Genomic DNA, 17735 nt, shown 5'->3' on the forward strand with positions numbered 1-17735 from the left:
GGAAGTGTTTTGAAACACTGCACCTGAGCATGATCTGAAACACCCAGGTCAAGTGACGAAAGTGTTTCGAAATACCAGGTCACGTGACTAAAGTGATTCAAAGCATCGGTCATTTCAGAAGCATTTCAAAACCTGGTGAATTTGCGTTTGACTGACAGGGTCGAAAAAAAAACTCATGTAGCCTTGTGGACCATGCGTGTGCAGACTAACTGTGCAGTAAATGACCCGAGTTCAAATTCGAACCTGTACAAATACTCTGAAATTATGACTTGATATTTTTTAATTATGTTACTTTTTATGACCAAAACAAGACATATTTATTTAAAAATTGTTCATTCAAACAAAACACATTACAAGAACAGAGCATTTAAAAACATCTATAGCTGCATTGCCTTGGATTCAAACCCATTATCTCTGCTTCCATCTGTGTCGTACATAATCAGGTGATCCGGAACTGGTGTGTTAGTGAGGTTCCTGATGGAAAATGTAGTCCATTTCTGTGGCAGAACTGTATTTTAGGTGATGGTGAGCATTTAGAGCAATCTGCAAGGGCTGGATCCAACCCAGACTCATTCTAAAAACGTACCCCTATATACATTTCTGGAATGCGCCAAATACATCCCAGGAGGCCGCTGTGTACGCTTTATGAGATCTCAAATTTCTCTCATGAGTGCCATTCACGTCTGCTTTTCTCATGTAAATCTACTAGAGGTAGCTGTTGTCTGACTGACTGACTGATCGACTGACCCACCCTCCTCCTTCTCTAAACCCAACCAATAGTATTTTCAAAAGTACAGATAAACCCACCCACCCAATTCCCTAAACCCAACTGACAGTTTTAAAAAGCAATCCAGAAGAAGAAAAGCCCTTGCCTTATTTTTTTTACCACACTCCAATTTTACCACATTCTCACCCTGTTATTTACTTGTTTATTTTTTGGCTTCTGTTTTTGTCTTACACGCTTTCTGGAACTGTTCTTTACAGGACTCGAGCTACGTCATTGTGGTCAACTCCTCTCTGCATCTCAATTCCACCAATGTACATGGCAAGCTAACTGGACAAACTGGCAACAGTGGTAAAGCCATCCATACGAAGGTAAGGTGTCAGCTGGTAAGCGTAAAAAGGAACAGCAACATACTATTATTTATGTTTTTGGATTCTTTTTTTTTTTCTGGACTATTTTCAGTTGCTGCAACAAAGTTCCTTGATTATTACGCTGGAATGATAGTATAGTTCCTAACCATATCAGCCCAGAAAACAGCAACTTTTTTATTAGTCTTGGTTATTAGTTAATCTTAGTACACAATTTAACTATAGAGGAGTCAAGCTATAAATAAGAAAATTATCTAAACTCTGGTTCTTTTTGATTAAGATACTAATGGTCTAATGTGATTCAATTATCTATTTTAATCTAGGCTAACTCAACTGTTAAACTCTGGGGGAGGATTGTAAAATTAGCCTATTTTCAAAACAAGTGAAGTGTTTCTTTAAGACAGAATATGTGATGCCATTAGCTAAACAGGCTACACCGAGATAGTCAACAATCCTATAACATTTGGAAAATCATAAATGGCAAATCATTCAAAATTCTCTACTTAAGAAATGTGGACTAATTGGCCAACACAGAGTTTGACCTTTAGCATGCCATTTTTAAATCATTTCCCTCACCGCCAGAGAGACTTATTATCACAACTGCATGAGGTTAATAATCAACATCATCTCTTCTCAGCGTTCACATGCAAATCAGACAATCACGAAGATCAAAACAGAACGTTCACTTCTGAATCAGCAAACAATTATGATCAAAACAACAGACTCTGTTACTTAATATGCCAATCAAGACTCCATTTAACCCAGTAGGGTGCCAAGTCAACATTACGTAAATGTCTGGACCAAGCGGTCATTGAAGTATATCTCCAGAATTATGCATGAGCATCTGTTACCAAGTGCATTGTCATGACATATTACTTTTAAAGACACAAGAACTACATAATACTCAAATACAATGCAAGATCTGTCTGGAGAATATCCACCTAAGATCCGTCTCTATTCATAGATGGCCAACAAACAGGTCTCGGCAGAAAATAATGAGCCATTAACTCGCCAATAAACAGCCAACCTCCAGCAGTGAAAGTGACAGATTGGTTCTTTAATGAAAAGACTGTGAATGAAGATAAGAATAATTAAATGGAAATGTTAATGTGTGTGAGATGAAGCTCATCAGACTGTGGATACGAGCTTCTGTGAAAGCCGGTCTCAGTGGCTTGTTTTGGCTTTTTGAAAGCTGAATTGGAATGAGCAGGACTTAAAGCAAAGCCAAAAAGTCCTGCTGTGGATAACGCTGTCTGATGTTCAGATAGTCCCTCGGGGAGAGAGCGCGGACCGAGAGCTCCACAGAGGGAGAAGGGAGAGGAGATCTCGTCTGTGAAAAACTGATTGCTTTCATATAGTGCGAGATGGTCAGACTGGGTCCGATCAGGGGGCTTGAGATGAGAATGAAGCCTGGAGCTTTTTGAGACGAGGCAGATGCACTAACATCAAGGAGAGTTGATAACAATGAGTCTGGCACCAAACAAGCCTCGCTTCGTTTCTGAGGAACTATCCAATCGCGCTACGCTTATTTACTCTGGCTTTTTCAACTATGACTAAAAAGTCTGAGGGATTGATCTCTTATTATCATCCTGGAAACACCAAATCAATCTGGCTTCACTCCTCCTTTAATTGCAATGTAAAAAGTCAGCCACTGGAACCAGATAGATTTATACTGTCTTTAAGACGTCAGGCAAAATTAAAGTGGAATGGAAAGGCAGCAAGAGCGGGATATAGACAGTTGTGTACGTGTGCGTAGGCAATGATGGTTACTCGAAAATGCTTAATGCTTTATTTCTATTCATTGGAAAATGGTCCCCTAGGGATGTCCAAAGCCTTTCTAGTTCACCTTGGGAGACTGCAACTTTAATGAATCCATTTTCTGCCATGATGTTTGTGTCATTATGTGCATTCTGCCCTTGCAATAAACATAGGATGTTATGTGCTTTGGATCTGCAGTTTGTGCTTTTACTTTGCATATTTTTATGAATTTGATTATGAACTTATAAAGGTGTCAGCAATTGTGTTATTTTACACACTGAAATGATCACCAAACTAAAAAAAAAAAAACATTTATAAATGTGTTTATTTCGGTATACATTTGGACTCTTCATACTGAACTTTTTTATTTACAATTCATTTTCTCACCATTTACTTGTTCCAAAATGGTTTTACTTTCTTTCCTCTGTTGAATACAAAATAACATATTTTAAAGAAAGTTGAAAACCTGTAACCACTGACATCCATGGTAGGAAAAATTGAATAATATGGGCATCAATGGTTACAGGTTTTCAAGATTTTTCAAAGTATCTTCTTTTGTCTTATCTATCTTATACAACAAGTCATAATTCTAAAGTTGAATTATTATGAGACATTATTTGCCATTGACAACATTATTATATTGTATATACAGGAAACAGAGAATGAAATTCAATACCTTTTATGACCTTTTTTTAAAACTCTTTACTTACATTTTTAGACTTCATCACCACTTTAGGTTACAACTAGTAACAATGCCAACATTTTAACTTGCAGTATATTTATTAAATACTAATTCCAAGAAATGAGTCCTAAACTAAAACTGTATATACAGTTGAAGTCAGAATTATTAGCCCCCCTGAATTATTAGCGCCCCTGTTTATTTTTTTCACCAATTTCTGTTTAATGGAGGGAAGATTGTTTCAGCACATTTCTAAGCATAATAGTTTTAAAAACCTATTTCTAATAACTAATTTATTTTATCTTAGCCATGATGACAGTAAATAATATTTTACTTGATATTTTACAAGACACTTCTATACAGCTTAAAGTGACATTTAAAGGCTTAACTATGTTAATAAGGTGAACTAGGCAGGTTAGGGTAATTAGGCTAGTTATTCTATAACGATGGTTTGTTCTGTAGACTATCGGGGAAAAAAAATTGCTTAAAGGGGCTAATAATTTTGTCCCTAAAATAGTTTTTAAAAAATTAAAAACTGCTTTTATTCTAGCTGAAATAAAACAAATAAGACTTTTTCTAGAAGAAAAAAAATTATCAGACATACTGTGAAAATTTCCTTGCTCTGTCAAACATCACTTGGGAAAAATTTAAAAAAGAAAAAAAAAATCAAAAAGGGGGCTAAAAATTCTGACTTCAACTGTATATAGAATAAAAATGCTAATCCCACAGGTGGCCCCTTTACAACAGCAGGAATAGCAGTGTTTCCCTGGTCACTGCAGCAAACAAAGCAGCGTGAAGTCAAATCTAACAGGATTTGTTTGATATCATGAACTACACAACATCCCAATATTCAAAGATTAAATACAGGTAAACTGTAGCATACTGATATACAACATTTAATATCTTGTAAAACAGCATTTAATACTTTTTAATACTTTTTTAGGGCTTTAAATTTCTCTAAATTGATTGATAAATTTTTTATACTTTTAAGGACCCAGCAGACACCCTGTATTAGACCATTTTATCACTGGTAAAATGAAATATTTGTTATTCAGATTCACATCAGCATCCCTCTTGCATTATATTCAACATTATGTAGGCTAGAGTAGTCATACTGACCCAGTAAACATTTATTCTCATGCACAACACTTTGGGTTCGCTTCGAAAGAAAAAAAAAAATCAAATGCTTTTCGTAACCATAATTCCAAAATGCGGTATGATCATTTAAATGTGCATGCTTTCGGTTTCACTTTCACTGCCGAGTGTGCTCATGTCATGGCTGCCGTCACTTTGAATGAAAAAATAGAAACATACATGCAAATCACACTTCCCAAACGATCGCTCTGTACAACAAACTGAACGTTATTCAAAACTTCATTACCTGTTTTTTTCACAGCCTGTGCAGGTTCTGTTCACTAAAGTAGACATCATTGGCGGGCACGTGCGCATCCTCTTGGTAGTAAACAAACAGTGCGTCAGCTCATGCATGTATTCATGTCCGCATATACGTCATTACATTAAGACAGATATTACATTTTGGGGTGAATTACACCTTATAAATACAGTATGTGACTCTGTTAACACCATTTGGAGGTGTGTATGTTGCTGAGCAATGTATGAAAAGCATCGTAAAGAGTTGTGTGACCATTTTTATCCTTCTCCCGAACTTGAAAACATAACTGGCTGAATCTTAGAAAAGCAGAATTAGGATCACGTAAAGAGTCGAATAGAGATCGCAATCTTTTTTCGATCAATCGTGCAGCCCTACTAGTTAGTACAACTTTTTAGATTAATGGCACTTTGCATTGTTGATATTATAGGTCCTTTGGAACCAACAGCCAATCACATGCTCTATAAACATGTGATTTGGACTATCACAGAATCACAGCATGTTATAATAAATTAAATGGTGGAGTTACCTTTATAAATGAATGAAAAACTTGACAGAAGTTGCCAATATTATAAATGTGTTAATATTACAAGTAATTGTTTTATAAATATTAGAAATTGAAACGTTTCTCAACATTAAAAAATTGCTCTATATAATGACAGCCAACTGTCATTGCAAAACTTGAGTTATTGATTAAGAGTTCTATCAGTTCAGTAAATGATAGAAATAACACGCATGTATTCAATTACAGTCAACAACCAAAAGCAAACATCTCATTAAAACTGATACTTTACTGTTTTTTCTTTGATGAGTAAGCATAAATGCTGTCTAACTCGAAGTTTATTCATTTTCCAAAATGATGAATTCATAAATGTTACAGATAAGTATGAAGCTCTCAAATACTAAAGAAAAAAGTCTAATTTAAACATTAAACATAGAACATACACACACAGTCAATTGAGGGCTTTAATAAAATAGTCACCTGCTTTGACACTTTGGTTCCTATCATTCACCCAGCGAAATGCAGCATCAGGCACCGCACAAGGATTTTTTCTAGTTTCAGCCTGCCACAGGTATCATTTTTACAGTCTCCACCACATTGTTTAAATAGTAAATGCATTTGCACCCATGGGGATGCTGGTTTGAAAAGTACTGTAGGTGTGTAAAAGCACATTGTTGGCACGTTGCTATTTTGAGGCAACTGAAGTAGACAGCGCCATTGACCAACTAAAAGCTCTCAAGTCAATGGCACAAGTTTTTTTTTTTGTTGTTGTTCAAAGTGCGCATTAGTGATGTGCGCCTGAATGTCTGCTTCTTCACCTCAGGGGGCTTTGGTGGAATCCGGTTCATTCCATTGATCGTCTGTTCGCGCATTTTAACCTTGAGCAGATCTGTTTCCTTGCTAGTGAAAAATTCTGTTTCCAGCTTACAAAGTCTCATGAAAATTAGTGAGCTTTGCTTTTGTGGATAAAACTTTGTCTAAATTATAATTGAACTCGACAAAACAGACCGACAAAGATGTATCGTGCTGCATTGTGAAACTGTGAAAACACAGCTAGGAATTAATATCAACCTCTGCATAAACAGATGGCATTTAATAAAGTGTATTGTGGTCATTTAACTTCAGAAAAAAATGACAGCAAGAGTTGAGTGACTGACATGATTCCGTAAACGTGTATTCACATACTACTGTGTCTACTGTGCATGTGTTTGTAGAAAATAACTCGGCAAATTTCACAATAAACATGATCAGTTAACTAAAGATACAAGTAAGCACACTTTATGCCTTTTCAGGGTGGAGAGGATGTGGACCGATGGATCATGGAGTCGTTGCATAGCAATGTATTTACATTTACATTTAGTCATTTAGCAGACTCTAAATTAAATATTTGTTATTCAGATTCACAATCTGCATCTCCCATTTTCAAAATAAAAGTCCTGCATACTTAGTAAGTATTATATAAACTTAGATAAATATGAAAATAAATATGAAAATCCCTAAGGGAGGAAAATATGAAAATCCCTAAGGGAGGAAAATGATCATTGTTGTCTCAATAGGAAACTTTGTGGCTTATCAAACGCAGCCTGGGGTGTGCATATTAATGATATCTCCTGCTGACGCGGTAGCTCATTAGGTCTGGATGATGTAAAAACCGTAACCTTATATACATGCAAATACTGCAAGCATGCCTTGTGAGTCACGCAACAGTCTGTTTTGTTTTCTGATTTTTTCCTTTATTTTTCACAGTGGTTTTACACAGAGGCTCACAGTATGGCCATTTCCATACTGAGCTCTTATTATTCAACTATGACTAGGTATATGCAGATTTTATTCAAATATATCAAATCATGGAGTATAGCAATCATGGAATATTATCTGGTCAATCCAGTAATATGCCAAAAATGTACATGACAACAGAATTTCAGAACAAAAGAATGAAAAAAAAAGTGTCTTGTTGATATTTTATCACTGCCCTGGTTCAATCTACAGCTTGGTATACTATACACCGGCCATTATCCACAACAGCAGAGAATATTCCCATGGGACAATGCATTTATGCAGTTCATGGAAGTTTAATGAAGAACACGTCCTATCTCCTCCCAGAACCTGGGCAGCTGACAGGTGACATACACATAATGCAGTATGCAGTGCTTGCTCTCTGGCTTTGATCAACAGACAGTTCAAAGACTCCAAGTGCTGGTCTTAGAAAGTGGGAAGAATGTTTTACCAGCCAACACAAACTCCAGTGTTTGGCACAAATTATGGACTACAAGTATTGCTTTAGGCTGAAAGTCTCTTAGATCAACGAATGCTGCAAATATGGGCAAAGTTTTTTTTTTTTTACAAATTAAAAATGCTCAGTATGTTTTTGTTTGTCAATGTGTTATTTTATGGAGTAAAAATATTAATCTGTTAAATATTATTTAGATATATTTTGTGTCTATTACATGATTATGACTTTTTTTTCTATCCACAGTAGAACTAAGTCATTATATATATATATATATATATATATATATATATATATATATATATATATATATATATATATATATATATATATATATATATATTTGTAGTACATTTTATTTTTCTTTTTAATAAATTGTATTATGTATTAAATCATTTATATTTATTTATTTAAGTGTATTTATAGTTTATTAATCTTTTACATTTTTAGATTCTTATAGAATATAGCCCATTTCATGTTTTTGTGGTGATGACGTTGGCCCATAAACATTTCCTGCTTCTTGTCAAACAATTTTACAACTGTAACAAGAGGTAATTCAGTCATATCTTAACATTTAAACAGGTATCATAAGAATATTTATCAATATGTTGACATTATTGGATTCTCGGGAACTATGGAAAGGAAACATGTAAAAGAGGAAAAACTTCAGGACCATTGTTACTGTATACTTCGCTCAAAATGGTCTATAGAAATAGGAAATAAGATGCCAGTTTAGTGCAGACCAGATATCATATTACAGGAAACCAAAAAGAACTTTGAAAAGGTGCAATTTGGCTGTCAAAAACCCATGAGTGGAAATATTTTCTTCAAAGTTTTTTTTTTCCCACAAAATTCTCCACATAAATAATAATGGTTCAGAGGTTAGGCAGTTATTACATTTAAACTGATGCAAATTAGCTGAATTGTGGGTAATTGTTGCCATTTCTGAACTGTACTGAATGTATTGTCTTTTTGCTTTTTAGCTCACATTGTGTCTCTTTCTCATTCTCGCATATTTATTCCTTCTCATTTTCCTTCAGGAACTGGATGATGAAAGAAACAGTAGGCCTTTTGATTTATAAAATGGCTGATTTTTTTTTTTGGAAATAGCTGTAATATACACCCTGATGAAGCATGTGTGCAATTAAAGTCAATTGCTAAGATCTCTCATCATTTCTTAGCACTTTACTCAAATTTAAATCTCAAAGGCCTTTTAGAAATGATGTCTGAATACAGCCTTGAAATGCTGCTGGTCTTTAAGTGCCTTCATTTATTCCCCCACATATTGAGCTCAATAACCTTTAGAAGATTAAACTTTACGGCCCAATATTTTAAAAAGTGGCACAAAGTAATATCAATGTGCTTTTTTGATTATTTAAAAGGTATGCTCTATACAGTATGAATGTACAGTGTGCAGTTGTCATGGCCCCCGGTATGTTGTGTTTTGCCTTGTCCCTATAGAGAGCCATAAGTCAGCCCTATTGAAGAGCAGAACATAAAAAGTGCCACTGAATCAAGCAAACATTGAATATTTTGCTTTACTAATGCTGCTGAAAGTGATCAAATATTGTCATATCTTGACCTGTACTAATCAGTCAGACTGAAAAAAAAACATTTAGAGTAAAGACTGCCAAATAATATAACAAATCAAGCAGAATAGAGCCTATTAAATTCAGTTTACACCTTTTTGCACCAAAAATAACACCACTTCTGCTTATCAAGTGTACTTTCACACCTGTCATGTTTAGTCTTACTAAAGTTAGTTTTTCTATTTGGTAGGATTCATTTAGGTGGATGTGAATGGAGCACTTGAGTGTACACCAAACAAGTGTACCAAGACTAGGGATGGGCAACATCTTAATGTTTGCAATATAATTTGCTTTTAAATTATTATTATTATAATTTTATAAAATTATTTAGCAAATTCTCCTTTAGCTTGCGGACAAACTTCTGTAATCATTTGTAGTTCATTAACACATTGTTTTCAAGCAGCATCTGCGCTTAATTCTCAAAATGTATAGTGTTTCTGAAGGAATGCATGTGTACGATGACCAGGGATACAATCAATACTAACAAACATTGTGTGGTCTGCCAGCTTTCCCCTTCTCTTTGTTTACTTTCGTATTCTGTAGGAATATTTTTGTACTTACAAGTCTTTTGGTGCAAAATATAATATGCAGTTGATTTTCAATGCATCAAAGTTTGGTTTATTTTTTGAGTCTGCTCAACCGATCTGAACTTGTAATTCCATGAAAGATCACACAAATTGCTTTGTAGTTTTAGTCAGTTTTTGTTTTGATGATTTCTCCTGGATCATTCTGGGAGATGTTCCGTTGATGAGTTTCAATGTTACATATCTGTCATGTCAGTCTAACAATATATCATTGTCATCAACCATTCTGCTTTTGTCTTGACTAAATGCTCCGCTCGGTAATCCTTGAATGTGACATGATAGTTTAAAAAAAGCATGATTTGTGAGAGTTTTTATCCAGCATTACTTTATTTGGTATTTGGCAAAACAACAATACATTTTTTAAAGAGTTTGTAAAAAGCCAAACACAGAACATGGCTGATTAAGATAATGTACTGTAGGATAATTAAAATCAATATTTAATATTCCCTTTGCTCCACTCAATGGAATTATTAAATTTATAAGTACAAATAATCATAGAGAATTCAAGTTAAATGTGCACTTTGTATTTTATTTATGTGGCTCCTTCTCCTCAAGAGAAAAATGTAACCATTTTATGTTTTGGCAAATTTGCATATGCATTTCTCCTCAAGCCCTGTTCAAATTAACCATTAATTTGCCAACAATAAAACAGCTACATTTTACTGTGAGATCAGATTGAATATGCAGGACACTTTTAAGCACAGTGCCTTTAACTTACTGCCAACTGAAAATTCAAACCTTTTGCTAAACATTCCTAAAAATAAGGAGATGGTTATTGATTTGAGAGAGAGAGAGAGAGAGAGAGAGAGAGAGAGACGGAGGAACACTTCCTCACCCGCTGCACAAACTATCAGCACATCCGAGAAACATTCCACACCAAATTACAGAGCATTTACCCACAATTCACTGAGTTAGACAAAAAAAAGCTTAAATATTTACTAGGGGAAAAAAATGAGTGTGTCCTTCTAGCGGCTCAATACATTAATGCCTGTCACAAAAAGAGAGAGCAGACCAATAAAAACATCAGTGATGTGCCTGCAAACACACAGACACACACACACACACACACACACACACACACACACACACACACACACACACACACACACACACACACACACACACACATACACACCTAGATGATTATAAATGAATTATTGTAAATATACTGATTAATGTTGTTTTTATTACTGTTTTATCCTAAAAATGTAGTTTATTCTGATCTATTTTTGTATTGATTTGTATGAATAATTAATGTTGAATAGTAATATAATATATTGAATATTAATGTGATATATTGAATAATATGATGTATTGTTGATATTTTATTTAATTCTTATATATAAATACCATTTATTTATTTTTTTACTACTACTATTTACTGTGTGTACTGTTTTTTTATTATATATGTATGTTACTTTTTATGTAAACTTTATAACTGCTTTGGGAATACATTTGTAACAATTGTCATGCCAATAAAGCAATTATTGAAATTTTAATTCAAATTGAGAGACAGGGCACAAAGCAAAACTCACCCCACATTAATTATTGGGCAGCAAATTCAGTCAGAAAAACCTAAAATTATTTTTGGGTGTGTGATGTTGGACAGTAAACTTAAAGGGGTGGTCTAGAATGTACTTTTAAGGCTTGGTTGTGTTAATAAGATGCAAAGCAATGTGTGCTTATGTTTCACTTAAAGGAAATCATGTTATTTTTTCATAGATCTCACTTTGATTATATACAGCTATTTAGCTAACATGAAAACGACTGATATATTTCCTTGTTCCTCTGAAAGGCCCGGCCTGTGACAGAATAAAGCACAAGATGTGGGATGAGACCTGTGTGAGCCTGGATTGATTTTTTTTGCTGTCACACTCCAGTTAGGGGAGCTCTGGGGAGCTATTTCATGTATTTTTTTAACTCAATGTGTTACCCAACGTCTTTTACACATATCCGAAATATGCCTGTGTAAGTAACATAAATTGTTCATGTACAAATAACCTCTACAACTTTGAAAAAATATTGGTTTACATACAACATAGATGCCTATTTAAATGATATTTCCTTAACTATAATTTTATTGATCATTCATTCATTTTCCTTCGATTTAGTCTCTGATTTATCAGAGGGTACCACAGCGGAATGAACCATCAACTTATCCAACACATGTATTATGCAGCGAATGCACTTCCAGACACAACTTAGCACTGGAAAACATCTACACACACTTATGCACACACATACACTGCAGACAATTTAGTTAATCCAGTTCACCTATAGCGCATGTCTTTGGACTGTGGGGGAAACCGGAGCACCCAGAGGAAAACCACGTGTACATGAGGAGAACATAAAAACTTCACATAGAAATGCACACTGACCCAGCCTGGACTCGAACCAGCACAGTGCTAACCACTAAGCCACCATGCCACCTCCTGTATTGATCAAAATCCTTTTAATTTGTTCAAATATTTTAAGCGCAGCATCATTTTATCTAATACTTTCTGCCATATTTCAGTAGATCCAACATTCAATGTTTTGCTGCACATATTGTAGCTCATAAGATGAAATGTTTACAAATGTTCCTCATTTGTAAGTCAATTTGGATAAAAGCATCCGACAAACGAACAGATGTACACACAGTTGTTGATGAATCAAATATTTAATGAGTCTAGAACCCTTCAAAAGCACAAATGGACATGACAACAAATGATGCATGCACACACACACGAACACAAACCTGCACATAAGTGACTGCTGAATCTCGGACACAATCTCTTGTCTTTCTGCCTCTGTCCATCCCTTCAACATTTCTGCCACTGTCTATGATGCATTCCACACACTCCTCATAAAGACATCACAATGATTTCTGCAAACACACAGGCCAAATGCATCATCAAAGAAAAAACCTTCACTCTCATTCAAATTCATGAAATCTTGTTCAAACACATCCCTTCTGACAAACACAAGAAAACACAAAGGGGATAAGGAGTCAGCATGCATACCAATGCTCTCGCAGAGAAAGAAAAAGCCGAAGACATTAGCCATTTCCAAATTTCTGTGACCAAACCGGTTGATTTTCTCATGGGATTCACTCTAAACACTGAGATTTGCTCACTGTTATTTCACACTTACTCAATCAGATGGAGTACGTTCTGATGCAAATATTTACCACTTGTATTAGTCGTTAAACATTTGACAAACACTTTGTGGAGTGTTTAAAAAGACTGGCTCGGGAAACCAGATTATTCACCATATCCACACAGGCTTCTGCTGACGGTCAAAGAGCAGGGCCATTTCACAGTCCTGCTCAACTTCTGAGGTCACACGGATCCAAATCTAAAAGGATTAATTTCCCCACATGGCCTCTGAAATACTCCCAACACATTCCCTCAGTCAACACTTCCAGAGTGCAGGGATTATTTTAAAGCACTCGCACGAATGAGCTGATGCAGCTTCATGATCCCAGTAAAATACGCCCCAAGATTTTAAAAACAGAAAGGGTTTATTAAGATCTTAGGCAAGACTTTTTGGGGTAATATTCCTGCCTGACACAGTTGGACCAAAGCCAGAGCTACGAAATTGCTTTCATACAGTTACAAAATCTGTGGGATGGTAAATGGTGTCAGCGGATACTATATGTGCATGTAGTTCACAAGCAATTTAATTTGCTCCTTCTGATAGAAACCTGCATCTAAGTACTTCACATCAACTAGGACTCACCCAACTGGACACAGCTGGCACTAGTCTGGTTTCCATAACAGAATTGCACAAAACTTTTATAATATTTTTCTCAAGTGTCGATAAAATTGACAGAAATTACAGTTTCAGTTACAATTCACCCAAAACGTACCAATTTTGATTGGCATGATTTCTGAAATTACTTATTGATAAAGGAAACAAATATGATCGTTTTTTACCATAACATTCATTAAAGATGTCATGAAACAAGTTAAGATGTCCTTTTTTTCCTCTATCATGATGTAAATCCACTTGAAACGGCCCTGAAATTAGAAAACAAAATGTAAAGTGGTGCATGATTTCATCCTTTGGGAACCGACTGGATTGTTGGAAGCTAGGTATCGATAACAAAATGAAAAAACATTGGCAAACGGATGAAGGCAGAGCAGTAACAAGACACGCCCTGATAGCCCCTCCCAAAAGCCATTCCATGTGACCAGAAGTGAAAAAAAGTCATAATCATCAAAATATAATCATCATTTATTAGAATATCTAAACAATACTAAAATAATATATTGAACAAAATGTCAACTCAATCATTATTAATTCAGCATTGAGAGAAAGAAAAAAAAAACTTAATGAAAAAAAGATGATGCGTGTGATCTATGAATCTGTTATTTATTACTCGCTCTCATTTTGATTTAATTGTGTTTGATCAGGGTTGGGGCTGAAACCTGCAATAGGCATGGGGCAATAACTGTTTTCAAGGTATACAGCGGTTTAGAAAAATCAAGGTTTTAAAACTGCCATCATTTTCTGCTATACCGTTGCTAATGTATGTGTAAGGCTTTTTAGACAACAGTATCTCCAACAGAAAAGATCTCCAAAGATGCCGTTTTAAATTGTGAAGAAATCTGTGTTTTTTTTTTTTTTAATGAATGAAGACAGCAGAAGTCAACAATTCTTTTTAATTATTTAGCCTGACATGTTTACTGCTCCAAAATATAATTATATATTTTATAATATAATAGTTATAATTATCAAAATAAAATAAATTGTGTTCAAATTGGAATTTTTTTTTATTTATTATCCAGACATTTAAAAAGAATATATTTTGGAGCAGTAATCATAATACAGTTACACAGTGAAGTTTTTACTCAAGGTTATCATACCGTCAGAAAATTATACCAGCCCATGCCTAATCTGCAGTAAGGAAGATCTCCAGGAACAGGGTTGAGGACGTTTAATGTACAGCAGTGGTCAAAGTCCAAAAACATTGTCACAACCCGAACCTTCCATGTCACTTTCTTGTTTCAACTGTAATCATTGGAACTCCAACACTTTTACACACCAACAAATGGCGAACTAACTATTTAATTGTAATTATGTGTAAAAATACTTCTTCCTTTTTCAAAAAGCCATTCCAGAAATCATGACGACAGATATCAATATGTTAAAATATAATATAGCCACATCACTAGCCAATATAGTTAAGAGAGCCATATTATTGAACCATTCATTCATTCATTTATTAATTTCCTTTGGCTTAGCCCCTTATTTATCAGGGTTCAGCACAGTAGAATGAACCGCCAACGATTCTGGCATGTGTTTTATGCAGTGGATGCCCTTTCAGCCACAACCCAGTATTGGGAAACACATACTCTCACATTCACACACAAACATATACACGACCAATTTATATAGCACATGTCTTTGAACTGTGTGGGAAAGCAGGAGCACCCAGAGGAAACCCACACAAACTCAGGGAGAACATGCAAACTCCATACAGAAATGACAAACAACTGGCCGAGCTGGGACTTGAACAACCTTCTTGGTGACAATGCAAACCACTGAGCCACTGTGCCACCCTGTTATCAAACCATTAGTGTTAATTTTAGTAGAATTTCCAGATGAAAAGATCAATCTTTTTGAATTGTGCAATGCAATATAGCCTCTTGTAGCACCAGCTGCATGATGCCTAAAGCAGGTCGCACACCAGAAGCGCCGCTCGGCGCCGCGACACGGCGCGTACATGACAGTTTAAGGTATCACACACCAGACGCGCACATTAGAATGATATTTAACATGAAACTAATCAGATGGCGCTCTGTGGCGCGGCTGAAAAATGAACTGCGTCCTGAGCCGTCGCCGACAGCCGGTGTGTGTATCCTGATAGAAACCTATGTTTAGAATTCTAAAATACATGGCGCTGCGTGGCGCTGCGTGGCGCTGCGCGGCGCGCCGCCGAGCGGCGCTTCTGGTGTGCGACCTGCTTAAGAGAGCCAGTTTCTACAAATAAATCCATAGCCATATCTTTAAAAAATGATCATGTTAATTTTAAGCTTGCTAGGTGACCTTAATCCCGCCCCTTTTCGCAGCGAAAAAAAAAAGGTTTCTAGCGCAGGTCAAATATTCCTTTTTCGACCTGCCAGAAAAACCAACTCATGCAAGATTTAAAGGGCACTTATGGTAAAAAATCTACTTTTCAAGCTGTTTGGACAGATCTGTGTGTTGGTATAGTGTATAGACCGTCATACTAGGGTGATATGAACACACCCAGCCTTTTTTTTTTCAATTTAACTACAAAAAAAGGGTCGGCCAATTGGAGCTGTTTTCAAATCAATCGCACCATTACGTAGGTGTGCGATCCCCCCGCCCACCGAATTGATTGACAGCTGCGCGCATTAACATGTTCCGGTAGTCACGTGTATATGTCAACAAGACCAGGCAGACATACGCAAAGCAACCGGGAATAAAAGCTCTGTTCTGTTCGCTAGGATCAGCAATCATCATCAAATGTGATTAAGAGTGAGTTTCACATGTTTAAAGTGTTTTAAAACAGAGTATGTGTGTAATTAATTACAGCGTTTTACTTCAGCTTTACTTCATCAGCACAGCCGCGTGTCAGAACAATTATAAAAGAAGACGCTTCAATCCGGTTTGTGGAAGTTAATCAGGTTTATTTTGTACATTAGCATAACAGATATCCACACAGTACTTGAGGTTAGCCTTAACTAAGCTAAGCGCGCTCTGTCTGTCTGTCTGCCTGCCTGCGTGTGTGTGTGTGTGTGTGTGTCATCTGCGGTGTGTGTGTGTTTGCGCGGGCGCGCGCGTTAACTTTGTAACGATATTGTGTGTAACTCATCAATGCAACTTAACAATACTGATTAGTAAAGGTTAGTTCTTACTGTAGTATCTCACAAACGCTAGGTGAGACCTTCTTCCTTTAAGTCTGTCTGTTGTCTGACGCAGCTGAGGGAGGAGGCATGTAGAAATAGTGGGCGGGAAAAACTCGTCTTAAAGGCGCAGTACGACAAAACCACCCCCTGCTGGAAATCAGTATAAAACAGCATCTTGTAAAAGGTATAATGAAAAATCTCATGGGTATTTTGATCTGAAACTTTATATACACATTCTAGAGACGCAAAAGACTTATATTAAATCTGAAAAAAGGGGTAACCTAGGTGCCCTTTAACTTTTAGGGACATCTGGTAGTTTTTGCGAAACTGAGAAACTGACACATTTCCAATATCTTTTCATATTTGATGAAACTAATGATGAAAAATGTATTCAAGAGTCTATTAAATGTGTTATCTAGACAATCAGTATTCACCTGCTCCTTTTCAATAAATTCATCTTTAATTATGTCACTAATAATTGTTTTTAATGATAATAAAATGTCTTTACAAAGTTTTTTTTTTAAATTCATTTGTGCGCTTGTATGTGTCTGTAACATTTTTAAAGAAAATAGGGCTGCACAATATATCATTTCAGCATCAATATTGCAATATGTGCATCCACAATAGTCACATCACAGAATCTGAAATGCTGAATTGATTATATCTGACCAGGAGCCACAGTCATTGAGGATGTTTACCATAATGGAGCAAAAGTTTATTTATCATTTACATGTTTTTAAGGCCTGTGACTGTCAATCAAGAGAGTTTAAAGCATTCCGGTTCAAGAAAGTGTCCCATTTGTACTGTAACAAAAAACTATTATATTATATTATATTATATTATATTATATTATATTATATTATATTATATTATATTATATTATATTATATTATAGAATTATTTATTTAACAACAACGATATATATATTTCTATATAATGTGTTAATGCTTCCAGATTTAAAAGAATACCCCAACAATGACTGAAACCACAAAAAATAAAGGGCCCATAGCATAACTTAACGAATTTTTGACGGCCAAATATTTAGTGTATCTCT

The 17735-nt window shown here is 35.5% G+C and overlaps 1 protein-coding gene across 25 annotated transcripts in view; it reads right to left on the reverse strand.

The window, feature by feature from the left end:
• Nucleotides 1–17735, reverse strand: part of grik1a (glutamate receptor, ionotropic, kainate 1a) — a 104764-nt gene that overhangs the window by 71613 nt on the left and 15416 nt on the right. For 8 of the 25 annotated variants that reach the window (XM_087270607.1, XM_087270599.1, XM_087270604.1 and 5 more), the window contains exon 2: nt 12562–12690. The exons of the other annotated variants lie outside the window; for them this stretch is intronic. The gene's annotated coding sequence lies outside the window, so the exon portion shown is untranslated. The remainder of the gene's footprint in view (nt 1–12561; nt 12691–17735) is intronic. 25 annotated transcript variants of the gene reach the window in all.

The sequence above is a fragment of the Danio rerio genome, chromosome 10 (genome assembly GCF_052040795.2).
Source record: "Danio rerio strain M-AB ecotype USA chromosome 10, GRCz13ab, whole genome shotgun sequence".
In the NCBI taxonomy this organism is placed as follows: Eukaryota; Metazoa; Chordata; class Actinopteri; order Cypriniformes; family Danionidae; genus Danio; species Danio rerio.